Consider the following 11738-nt stretch of genomic DNA (forward strand, 5'->3'; position numbering starts at 1 on the left):
AGCACCAAAAAAATACATTTGAAAAACTCAACAGCAATGTCTCTTTCCAGAAATTATGACCCAGTTACTCAAGATAATCCACAGACTTTGTTGTGCAGTTTCATGTAGGAGCGATCAGTAGAAAGAAAATAGTTCTCACATGAAATTGCTCACAACAAATCTGTGGATTATCTTGAGTGACCGGGTCATGATTTCTCACAAGCAAATCACACAAAAACTATCTAGATGGATAAATAGCACTACGGGTAAGAGGAAAAAATATTTTTGATTTTAGGGTGAACTGTCCCTTTAAGTGGTTCAGCTACTAGTGTTAAACATGGGGATGCATTTAAAACCTGTGTGAGCATCTGACAGCTCAAGTTGCTTGGGCTCTGTTGTAAACATGTGTCTAATGTTGTTTCTGCATAATGTAACTGGAAAAAAAGTGGTTGTGAAAACCCCAAATTTTCTTTTTAGGACTTTTTCAGGTTTGGGGAGACCCCAATCAACCCTGATCAGGCTAGAAGACAGAGTTGCCAAGTTTGCTTATAATACGCTACCTTGGGCTTCTTGTTTTTTTGAAGTCGCTTTAAAACATCGCAGGTTGCGTTTTTTTGAGCTTGTTTTAAAAAATATGGTTGCTTATTAGGAAAATCTGACAACTTCATTTTTTACATTTATGGTTGCTATTTTCCCCAAGATATTGACTGACACTGTCTGCTCACAGCCTCACAAATAACATCAGTGCTGTAGTGTAATTCGCCTTTCCAGAAATCCCCTCGTTAAATCAGCATTGTTAAAGGGCTTTTTATTTTCAGGCTATGCAGACTAGATGTAATCAGATTCCATCATGTTTTGTGAGTAATCCAACAATCACATATTCTGTTTTATTCACTGTAAATTGTAATCATTACTGGATAATGTTTCCAAGTTGTCAGCATCACCCGAAAATACAAGAGTAACCACCAAAGCTAATATAAATAAATTCTGTTTTTGTAGAGTTGGCAACACTGCTTGAAGATGGTCTCTCTTTAGTCAAAATAACAAAATAAAACCCACATTTTTTTTTTAACGTAGCACCATAATTATCATTCTGAAAAGGGTGTGACTAGTGAGGCTTCTTTGCATATAGCAGGACCTTATGTTGATGAGGCCATCATGCCTGCCACGGCCTTTGAATGAGAATCCCAAAAAGCTTCAGGATTCTGTCAGATAGCTCTGAATCTTATTTTTGCTGGGACCTGGATATGTAAATGAGAATCCATTAATCAGAGGCCTGGCTCAGCATTCTCAGATGAAATCTGATCTCAGGTTAAATGCTAAATGGTCTCAGTGCTAGGCATTATTGTCTTTCTACCTCACTCTCCTCTGCCTCCCCTTTGTCATATTGCAGGTGGTCTTTATGGAAAATGCAGTTCAATATCAGAGTGGCCTCTGAACTCGCAGTGTCTCAGCATGATCTGTGTTTAACACAGACCAGAGCCTTTAAAGGATGATCCTCAACAATATGAAGTACAGTATGGCATAGAAACACGCCAACAACATTCACATGTCCACCATCATTTCATTTCAGTACACAGTACAAACACACATGAACATGTGCACATATGCATGTTTGTGAAGTCGTTATTGATTTACACATTTAATTCAACGTAATAACTCTAAGCCATGACTGATACACTGTGATTTAAGCTGTGAAAGCAGATCCGATTTTAAAGTTTAGAGAGAGCTGAAAGCTGAAAGAATAACATCCGAAAATGTCCAGCTGACTGGAAAATTTTTCCAGTCAGCTGAGAATATTTTGTTAAATGAACAAAGAATTAATTTACTTATCGCTCTCTCTCTCGCTCTCTCTCTCTCTCTCTCTCTCTCTCTCTCTCTCTCTCTCTCTCTCTCTCTTACACACACACACACACACACACACACACACACACACACACACTGTCTAAATATTTTAAAGGTTAAAAAAGAATATCATACATCATTATATAACCAATATTTATAGAAAAATATATTATTGATGTACTTTATGAGCCTGAATGAGGAGACAAAGGCCCACTGACATCAGAGCTGCCATCTTAGTATAACAAGTGGGTTTACCTGCACATGCACTAAACAGCCCAACAGCTAATTTTAACATTCTTGTGACAACTTCACATTAATAAAAGTTTTACATTTTTACGCCTAACTTTTCTATCAATTGTTACTTTGACACAGAGTGTCAAAGACAGTAATTCTTTACCCTTGCTGTGAATAGACTGACAGCTGAGATGACACATTACTAAAGTTGGCAGTAATGTGTGATCACATTGAGTTGATAAAGATTTATTTGAGCAATTGATTTGTAAATATCGTGCAGATGGCAACTTCACATCTTCTTAATAATAATGCTGTTTGTTACCATCTGCTCCATTCGATTAATTTATTTTTAATGTCCCTGAAAAATTGTGATCAGTTGTCAAGGAAATTAAACACAACATCAAATTTGTCTCTCTTATTCTGTGAATGTGTCTGTTAAAAATGTCCCAGATCTTTTTCTTAAATTAAAACTTTACAAATATTTAATAACAGCGTTGAATTAGCAGTAAACACAAAATTGGGACTGCCAGAAGTGTTGATTAAATTTTGTGGTGATGTGTGAGGCTGTATTTTGTTGTGTTGTTAAGAAAATATGATTGAAATATATCAGGGAACTGTTTTAAATGTCGAATTACAGATTCATTGATCCATGCATTTTGGGACTGTAGCAAAATTCAAAACATTTGGTCTGATATAGAACATTGGTTATAAGAAGTATTGGGGGATGAAATTGAATTTGAATCCATTAATTTGCATATTTCGAGATATGCTACAGGATACAGTGAGATATCCACGGGGTTGGATTATTCTTTTTTCATCAATCATATTAAAGAAACTGATACTCAAACACTGGAAATCCACATACCCTCCTACACTACTACACTGGAAAAAAATAAATGTGTTATTATTTGAACATGGAAAAGACCATAGCCATTGAAAACTAAGTTTGAAATCGTATGGGGAATAATATTACAAGCACTGAGTACATAGAAAAAAATGTCACCTTTATACTTAAAACTGGTTTTCTGTTCTTTGTTTGTTTTTCTTGTGTATTTTTTTTCTGTTAGAAAGTAAGACAGGTGGACAGTAATATAGTGTATATTATTGTTGTAGTATACAACATTTGAGTGGTCAGAATCTAAAGAATCGTATTGTTGTTGAAGTTTTAGTTGGGGAAGGAAAAAAGAAGGGGGTACTCAATAGAGAGGAATGGTATTTGAGTTATATAAGATGTATATGTATGTTTATTTATATTTAACATATTTAATTTAAGTTGATCAGACATGAAGATACTGAGGTTGAGCTTGTTTGTTTGATGTGTGGAGTGGATGTGTGTTGTTGTATGTTATATATTGTATATATTGAGAAATCTTAATAAAATCCTATGAAGAAAAAAGAAGAAAACATCCTGTTCAGCAACTTAAAAGGGTTTTTGGCGGACTTCCAATAAGACCGACAAATCCTGCTCATTAGTGTTTAACGCAATATGATTCAGGTGTGTAATTGTCATTTATATGGTCATTGACTGTTGTTTTGTGTGGTTTTCTAAGATGTTTTGGTTATTTTCTTCACCTCTGCGATTAATCCATTAAGTGTTATTTAGGAAGAACCTTATGTTTAAACGTGCAATAACTGATTGTTTTGGTCATGGGGACAGGGCAAACAAGCTGTAACTCCACACTGACATTTTATCACCTTATTCGGTTTTAATGGTTGAACTTGTTAAACAAACAGTTGTCTTTTTACACATCCAGCAGACACATGGATAATTCTGTCAAGCTAACGTTAGCCACATTAGGCAGCGTGAATATCACTATGCAGCTGGACGACGGCCACAGGATCGCTGTGAGGAAACACAGTGAGGAGGTGGATAAAAACAGGCCCATTTTATCCAAAATTATAGATTGTGTGAAGTTTTGTGGGGCTTTTGAGTCGGCCTTGCGCAGGCATGATTTTGTCGCCATTCAAGCAGACAAGACGACCGACATTTCCACCCACTGCCAGCTGGTGCTTGTGCTAAGCTACATCGACGCCAATAGTAACATCCAACAGCAGGTTTTCAAGTTCATTACCATCCGGTACAGCGCTTCAAATAGACAATGAATAACCAGGTATCAAGCAGATGTACTCAAACTCTGACTGGTAGTGTACTTTTGTTCATTTTCAGCCCTAGTGTGTGTTTTTGTGCGATGTGCATAGTAGACATTTTAAAGCAAATCTCAAATTATTCCATGTGTTAGAGGTCAACTGATATTTACAAGATTAGTATTATTATTTTTGGTTATTTGGTTATTTTGTATTATTATTTCCTTCTGTTTTGTATTGGTTATCAGGGACCCCACAATTTATTTTTGAGTATAAGAGTATATTTTATTCACTTGTGAGAGAGTTTTGAAGCAGAAGTTTGCTGGAGTTTACTGTCTCTACACCTCAGAGCGCTTGACTCCCATGCTTATGTCCATTCAAGTGTCTGAATAATAATAACAATAAAACTTTATTTATAGAGCACTTATCAAAACATAGTACAAAGTGCTTCACAACAAGAGAAATAAAATACCACAGTGAATGACGAGATATAAAGAAATAAAATACACAAAAGCAATAAAACAAACAGTAAAATAAACAGCCAGTTCAGGTAAAATCAGGATCTGCTTTCAGATAAAAATGTGTTTTGAGAAGAGACTTAAACAAAGATACCGACTCAGACAACCTAATTTCTTCAGGCAAGTTGTTCCAGAGCCTCAGGGCCCTGATAGCAGAAGCTCTGTCCCCCTTAGTTTTCATCCTGGACTCAGGAACAGACAGGAGACCCCTGCCCGAAGATCTCAAACTACGTGAAGGTTCATAAGGGATTACAAGGTCTAAAATATAATCTGGGGCCAGGTCATGAAGAGCCTTAAAAGTAATCAACAAGATTTTAAAATCAATCCTAAAACCAACAAGGAGCCAATGTAAAGAGGCTAAAACAGGTGTGATGTGGTCGTACTTCTTGGTCCTGGTTAACAGCCTAGCAGCTGAGTTTTGTACAGTCTGCAGTCGTGTCAAAGTTTTTTGGTTAAGACAAATGAACAGGCTGTTACAATAATCAAGGCGTGAGGAGATAAAAGCATGTACAACAGTTTCTGCATCACTAAGATTTAAAATAGATTGTATTTTTGCAATGTTTCTGAGGTGATAGAAACATGACTGGACAAGCTTAGTGATATGTTGCTCAAAACATAAATTGTTATCAAACAGGACACCAAGTCAGCACTTAAGTCCAGCAGCACAAGAATTGAACACATGCCTGCGTCTGCATTCATTAAAAGGTCATTAGTGACTTTGAGAAGGGCTGTCTCAGTGCTGTGGTGTTGACGAAAGCCAGATTGGAACTTTTCAAAGGTATTATTGTTTTCCACAGCAGCAAGAAGCTGCTAGATACAAGTTTTTCGAGAATCTTCGAAATAACAGGCAATATGGAGATTGAGCGATAGCTATCCAGAAGGGTGGGATCAAGCCCAGGTTTTTTTAGGACTGGCTGGACACAAGCAGTTTTAAAGTAATCTGGGACGCAGCCAGTAGACAGCGAGCTGTTAAAAGTAATTTGTAAAAGGGGCACAATACAATCCTTAACTTCCAATAAAAACCTAGTTGGTATTTTGTCCAGATGGCTGGATGATATTCTCATAAGAGACATGATTTCTGCGAGTTCAGGCAGAGTAACAGCAGAAAAATTGCTCAAAGAATCCCTGAGCGGGTGATCCACAACTAAAAAGGCAGGGTTGGGGGTGACATCAGATCTTATTAACTCCACCTTTCCAGCAAAGTGCAAAAGAAACTTTTCACAATCAGCATCACACTCAGCAGGGGCACAAGGAGAGGCTGGGTTAACTAACTGATCCACAGTCTTAAACAGGAATCTGGGGTTGTGCTGATGGGCAGAAATAAGTGCAGAGAAATGACATGATCTTGCATCCTTCACCATCCTGTTATAAAGGCATAATAACTCTTTCATGGCCACAAAGTGGACCTGATTTCTTCCATCTGCGTTCTGCTCTTCTGCATTTCTTTTTACAGCTTCGAATATGTCATTTAACCATGGCTGTTTTCTAGTCTTTGAGTTTGGTCTATTTTTCAGAGGAGCTATGAGATCTAAGGTTGAAGAACACAGGTAGTTAAAATAATCAACCAAATCGTTGGTGTTGGAGGAATCGGGAAACACATTGCCAGGAGAATTTAACAGTGTACAGAATTTTGAGGCACTATGCTCATTAAGGACGCGTGTGTACTTAGAGCGGGATAAGACAGTACTAGCAGCCTCAAATTCACAGTTAAAAACAATGCATAGGTAATCAGATACAAACATGTCCCTGGTTTCCACAGATGGGGTTTTCAGGCCCAAAGTAAAGACTAGGTCTAAGGTGTGGCCACGGGAATGAGTTTGGCCAGACACATGTTGTTGTAAGTTAAAAGAGTTAGTGATATTTAAAAAATCAGCAGCAAGGGCATTAGAGGAGTCATCAACATGAATATTAAAATCACCACAAAGAAGAATTCTATCATAATTTAAAACAAGACTGGATAAAAACTCAGGGAGTTCCAACAAGAAGGAGCCAGCTGGTTTAGGGGGGCGATATATAATAGCAAATATGACCGGGAGGGGGCCAACCAAGTTTAAACATGAGCACTTCAAAGGAGGAAAAATCATTGCAAGCTATGAGGTTACACTTCCACCACAATCCCTAGGGCGACTAAAGCAGTCATAATCAGGAGGGCACAATTCAGCCAGCTGACTGTGATCACCAGGACGTAACCAGGATTCAGTTAAGAACATAAAATCTAAATCAGTAGAAGAGATAAAATCATTTAAAATAAACGTTTTGTTAGAGAGGGATCTTACATTGAGAAGAAGAAGAAGAAGAGCCATCTTAAAAAGTCTATGCTGCTTCAGATTTGAGGTTGAGACTGGAGGTAAGGTTCTGGCCCGGATCTTTATTAAGTTATTATTATTGTTGTGTCGGCTGTGTCTGTTTCGCACTAAGGACCTATCCGAAATGACCACAGAAATGTTAAAAGTGGCACTAGAGGGATCCGGGCTCCAGATAGCAGCACTATGATCAGTCCATAAGGGGGAGGTAGTGACAACAGAGGGTGCGTGGCAGTTTTTGGTGAGCAGAGAAGAGGAAGAGCGAGGGAAAACAGGTGATGTAAGTAGTCAACTATATGAGGAGGAGGACAGCACAGCGTGCTGCAGGTTAGCCGCCAGCATGCGACTACCTGACTTGTTTGGGTGAAGACCATCTCGTGCAAACAAGGAAGAACGATCCCAGAATAAGTTAAAGTTGTGAATAAAACCAACGTCATGGGTGCTGCAGACAGACTGGAGCCAGGTGAATAGCAACTTAACACCACTAACTGCACTTCATGTTTACTTATCCTGAGCTCTACCTCCCTGTTGGTTTCCCCAACAAAACAACATCCATAGGGGCATCTCAATAAATAAACATTTTTCATGCGATTCTGGAGAAATCCAGTACCATGACAAATACCATGATATAGAGCGAACAACGACACAGCAAGTAATGTAACTAACGTTAGCTAGGTTGTGGGTTAGCAAACTGTCCCTACAGTTGCTTGTTAATGTAACCTGACACACAAATCATGGCTGGAATGGCTGGAATAGGGTTGTGTGGCTCGGTCCAAGCCACTTTGTCTGTTTCCCATTTACAAAGCCAGGGCTGTTTCAGTTTAATTTATTGATATTTATTCATACTTCTATTACTGCTGTGCAATATCCACCATCTCATAATCATCTTAATAAGCTACACTTAACTTGACAGTACTCATTATTGCACTATTACTTATTACTTATATTATTACATTGTATTATACCGTACATACTTATCAACCTCGAAATCCACTTTGGTGCTTACACTTATTTTAATTTTATACTTATATCCACTTTGTACTTAATTTATCTTACCTGTATTATAGTGTATTATATTCTGATTTGCTTAGTACTTCTATCCCTGTGTGCACTGACGTGATAGTGAGCTGCTGTAATGAAAGAGTTTCCCCTCGGGGATCAATAAAGTACTTCTGATTCTGATTCTGAAACACCGGAGTTTTTTTCAGCGCACACACTGAACAGACAGCTAGTGGACCGAGAGGAGACAGTCGCTGAATTTGACATAAAGAATATGAGTGTACATCGCTGAAGCACACTGAAAAACTACATAATTACCCTCCAACCAGTGACAATATTAAGCTTCACACTGTAAAGAATTTCTGGCCCATTACATGAGAAAAATGGAAAACATTAGATTTGCCCCTGTGGTCATTATCAGCCTTACCATGATGCCTTACCTTCTTAGCACTTTTGATTTCCGCCACCACACCAAATGATACCACCAAGCACACCAAAATCCTTTTTATTGTTCTCTAATGATTTTCCCAGATTCCCATATTTTCATGCAGTGCTCATTCCTATGCTCACGACATTAAACAATATGTATCAATAAACCCAGATTTGTCTGTTGGTTATTACGTGCTGGATATCCCCAAACCTTCTTCAACTTAATATCAATTAGTATAAGATTGTTGTTTTTGGCACTTGCAAATTCATAAATTTGTATCAGTCTTGATAAGTCCACAGCTGGAAATCTTGAATTGCATTTCAGTTTGGCCTTGCAAACAAAGATGATACTTACAGTGATGCTTCCTCCAGCTAAAAAACATCTCCAAATTTAGATCTCGCCTACTCCTGGCTGATCTGAAGTCATCATTGGTACAATTATTATTGTTATTATTGGGATTATCATCATTATAGTTATTATTTTTGTATGATTGTGCATGAGTGGATGTCTTTTTGTCTAATAGTTCAGCAGTGAACAGATATTGTCTGTTATTTTAGATCTATGACGAAAAATGTCTCATAGATATGAATGTGTAGTGACGAGGGAGGCAAAGGGAATGGTTACTGCTCTTTCTTTCATTCTACTTACGACAGTACACAATCCATCAACTACTTATATATCCTATTATATATCCTATATATTCGTACTCACCTTGGAAGAACGAGTTTCAGGTACTATGCACCTTTTAAATGGAATGAACAGCAAACTGCCCTCAAACTAGATTATTTCATTCACGTTTAAGATTTTTAAGTTTTACTACTTTGTTTTTAATGACTCCTGCAATTGTTTTCAATAATTTTATTGTTAGTTGCCTGGCTTTAGATGTGTTGTTCTTGCATGCTGGTTGTGTGGTTGTTTGACCACAAATGTCTCTTGTTCTCAGATCTCTCTCAAATAAGAGATCTCAATGGGACGACCTGATTTGATAAAGTTACTAAATATTCAAGGAAGGGTGAGGTGCCCTCGAGCAAAGCAGGGCCAACTCTTCCTGTAGAGCTGTGTAGTGGCCAAGAAGTAGAGGACTGCAGTCAGCTCATGGTTCATAAATATGTGTGTGCAAAAAATTATTTATAGAGTGCTTTTCAGGATACTCAAGGACACATGGTAAAGAAGCTATAATCGATATTTTTGTAATAATTAAATGGTCACAGGAGCTGGAGTGAGTGAGCAGGCAAGCAACAGAAAAATGTGATTCAAAGCGTAGATTGAAAAGCAACTGTGATCTGTAAAACCGTTTTCTGGATATATAAATAAACATTCCTGAGTAAAGCTGGAAAAAAGGCCTCCTCCAGGGAAAAATGAATTGTGTTTGTTTCAAGCTGTTGCCATGCAGTTTGATACAGTTCCAATTAATCCTGTTTGCCTTGAATGTAAAGCAACTCAATCTGAACAGAATCAAAACAGACATGAATGAGAATCGTCATTTGCATATATGCAAATGATCTGTGCTTTTCTTTTCCAGCCGGCGTATATTTTCCCCATCTCCTCACATTTCTAAGAACAATGGTTTTAATGGCTCTCTCACATTGCTGTGAGATAATGTAAGTAACAATGTGGAAGTCCACATTTCCCCCAAACACACAGTCACATTACTGTCACACAGCCAATTACAAATAAACTATGAGTAAAAATGTAGAGATAAAGAAAATGTGAGTGAAATAGAGAAGGATGAGAAAGGAAACAACGTTGTGAAGTTAGTTTTTACGGAAACCTTATTGAAGTCAGATTGCGTTCATAGATCTGGCCTCGAAATCCTTTCACGTAATGTATGCACATATATAACACACCCACAAAGAGGTAAATTTGCAATGAATGTGCAAAAGATTTCTCGTCTTTCCCTACCTACAACACACCCCCTCAAATACACACACACACACGCACTCTGACTTATATGTGTCACACAAGAGAAGACAGGTAATTACACCACACAGAGACACATTTGTCCTGAGCATTTGGCAGTTGTTTTTGATTTGGTGACAGGGGAGCAATCAAGTGTGTGAGGCTGGGTCAAGAGGGATTATCTCCCGGGTCATAAACCACAAAGCCTGATGTTTATCTTAACCCCGCTGATCAAAGGAGAACTCATTCTGATTCACACTAACTGACCACACACTCTGCCTGCCCGCCTGCATACACACACAACACACACACACTGGCAGTCGGCAGCTCCCCCCCTTGTTTGTCTCACAGTCAGTGAGAGGCTGAATTATGATCATTCACGTATTCCTCCCAGCAGAAATGTAATTTGTGTGTGTCTGTGTCAGAGAGAGAATTTTCTTCCCGTTGTCCACCCAATTTATAACACTGCTGTTGGCAGAAGCATCAGTCTTATTGGTTGTGATGAAGTCAAGAAGTGCGAGGTGAAGTACAGTATGTGTTCTGGTTTGTGTGTGTGAGGGAGAGAAAGAGAGAAACAACGCTGCTCTCTGGCATTTCTCATACTCTTTTCTAACAATGAATGCCTCTGATAAGCCCCCATCCTGGCTGTGTTTGTGTCTGTTAGTTTTCTCCCGCTACATGTACTGTATACCTTTCTGATCCACCTGCTTCCAAATCACTGTAACACGAGTCACACATGAAGATATTGTGTGATCTTAATTTTGTTAAAGGCGTATTTCAGCCCTCTGTCTTAAAAAACATAGACGACTGCAATTGGTTGCAATGGTGGCACATAGATACATTTGTTTATTCACAGAGCAGTGCAGACTCTGCATACTTACATTTACAGGCTTTTTTAATTTTTTAATTTTTTAATTTTTTTACAGTTTTCAAGTGTTCCAGTGAAGATGTTGCCATTCTTTGATATTTAAATTTGCCAGACTGCAGATAATGTCTCCTTGGTGCACTGTGGGCTGCCTGGCAGAGTTTTAAACTAAAAGTTATATTGTTCACTTCTTATCCAATGATACTGGTATTGTGTTCACTCTACACAGGTTATTATAGCAAGGTTCTTCACTAATCCCATTTGTGTACAGTACATAGAAGGTGCTGTGAAGAGTCACTTTGCTTTGCTTCGTCACAGTAACCACAAAGCCCCAAATACAAAACTGATGGTGTACTGCCGGATGAACATGGAAATGCAGCTGATTAAATTCTAAACAAATAAATAAATAGATACACAAATAAATAAGCTGCTGTTCTTTTTCAAACAATTATCAAGACTAAGATTCTACAGCCACAGCCGAGACTGAACTTAGGCAAAGTGGTGCTTTGAGCTAAATGCTAACACCAGCATGCTAACATGCTGATGTTCAACAGGTACCATGTTTACCACGACTTTATGTT

This window comes from Siniperca chuatsi, linkage group LG3, assembly GCF_020085105.1.
Source record: "Siniperca chuatsi isolate FFG_IHB_CAS linkage group LG3, ASM2008510v1, whole genome shotgun sequence".
Lineage (NCBI taxonomy): Eukaryota > Metazoa > Chordata > Actinopteri > Centrarchiformes > Sinipercidae > Siniperca > Siniperca chuatsi.